This window comes from Orycteropus afer, unplaced genomic scaffold (assembly GCF_000298275.1).
Source record: "Orycteropus afer afer isolate SDZICR_OR568_19922 unplaced genomic scaffold, OryAfe1.0 scaffold00106, whole genome shotgun sequence".
NCBI classification, from domain to species: Eukaryota; Metazoa; Chordata; class Mammalia; order Tubulidentata; family Orycteropodidae; genus Orycteropus; species Orycteropus afer.
Genome location: NW_006921693.1, coordinates 50,532 through 52,605, shown reverse-complemented (window position 1 = coordinate 52,605; position 2,074 = coordinate 50,532).

The following is a 2,074-nucleotide window of genomic DNA, read 5'->3' as shown; positions in this document are numbered from 1 at the left end:
GTGGGAGGAGAGCTGTTACATTGTGGGAAATCGCAGTCAATGTCATGAGACAAAATGTACATGAACTACTGTAGGGAAAACAGTATGGAAATTGCTCTGTAAACTCACCCAAATCACAATAAAAATTTTTAAAAAATTACAGCCTTGAAAACCCTAAGGGGCAATTAGTTCCACTCTGTCCTACAGTGTCTCTGTGAGTGGAAATGGACTCAATGGGAGTTGTAGGTTTGGGTTACTATGAGTATACTGAAAGAGCTAGACGAATGGAATGGAAAAGAGAAATATTTCATCGACAGGCAAACACAGTTATGGTATTTACTGGCAGAAACTACAGAAGACAGGCCTAATGTTTCTTGATTAACATTGGGATGAAAGTTCTCTCCAACCCCAGGATAGATGAATAAACAAAGGTAGACACCTGCTATCGATGGAAATTTAACTATTATAATAATGTAACTCCACCTATTCCTCATGTATCGACTATCTGTTATCTGACATTTCACACATATGACAACAGTGAAAAACCTACTATCCAACTATTTTGTGCATTGATGACACACATTTGGCAGTAATGAACACCAAGGTGCAAGGCAAGAATAACACGACCTGTGATGGTTAAAGTTATGTGTCAACTTGGCTGGACCCTGATTCTCAGTGGTTTGGCAGTTATATAATGATGTGATTTGACAATTATGTAATAATATAATTGGCAGTTACATAATGATGTAGTAGTGGTGGTCCTCCATTTTGTGATCTGATGTGGTCACATAATGCTGATTTTCATACAATGACCTGGTCTTTGAAGTCTAACCATGTCGCTAACTAAGGAGTGAGTATATTGATTTAGACTGATATGGAAAAGAAGGTCCATTGGGTGAGTTCATATCAAGCCTTAAAACAGAGGCAAGAACATTAAACATCAGAAGTTCATCTTCAGTGAGTGCCTCATAGTAAGATGGTGACATTACATGATAGCCGTGGGCATCTTTGTGTTTCACAGCTGGGAAATATTTGTCTGTAAAGATAGAACAATTAATAAAGGCCCTAAATTATCATGGACATGTGAAGTTATTCATGTGATTGACTGAACTCTGGAGAAATTTATTGGGCCTTGGGGGCAGGGAGGAATTCTTAAGATAAAATTTAAGATGGTCAAAGTGAGTTAAAACCACTCCTTAGGCATGGGTTTGGTAAGACTTCTTAAAGAATACAAAATACAAAAATTTATAATTCTTAAAGAATTACAAAATAATGCTTAAGTCATTAATCACTTGAAAGCATAAGCAATAAAGAGATAGCAGCAGTTTGTAAAATGAATGTATGACAAAGAATAATTTTTATACATTGCTAACCCAAAATCTGATTTAACTGTTCAACACTGGAATGATATACTTAAAGGTTATTCCCCAAGGCAAATAATGTACTGAAATTTTTAATTCACCCTACTGTAATTCTGTAACACTGCTTTGCTTTTTATTTTACTAAGAAAATGCTGGATACTTAGATGGCTGTAACTTGCCCAGAGAAAGATGAAATCAGCAATAGAAATAAGTAGAAAATTATAATGCAGTTGTTTTTAGTAACAAATGAATTTTAAGGGTAAACAGAAAGTACAAACAGAATTTTTTTTTTTTTTTCCTGATACAAAAAAGGCAAGGAGACTCTCTCCTCTCTTTTTTTAGTGCATCTATTTTTACAAAACTGGTAAATTTTTCTCTGCCCTTTTTAAAATGTATCTAAAGAGATCCTGGATAGACAGGGGCAACAATGTGGAACAAAACTCAAAATCATTTGGGGGGGAAAAAAAAGGCAGGGAACAGGTTTACTGTCCCAATGGAGCCTAGTGGAACCACTGAGACTATGGCCTTTAGCTGCCCTTCAGGTCTGAAACTGAACACATACCTGTTTCCAGCCAAGCAGTAGACAGGCATACTATTTGAGCATTTATCTGAGGTAGATACACTCCTTGGAGAGAACAAGCAAGAGAGAAAGAAGGGTTGCTCAGACACAGGGAGACAGCTCAGGGGGTAGGAGTGCATGGAGGGATGGTCACAGGGAAGCGGTACCTATCAGG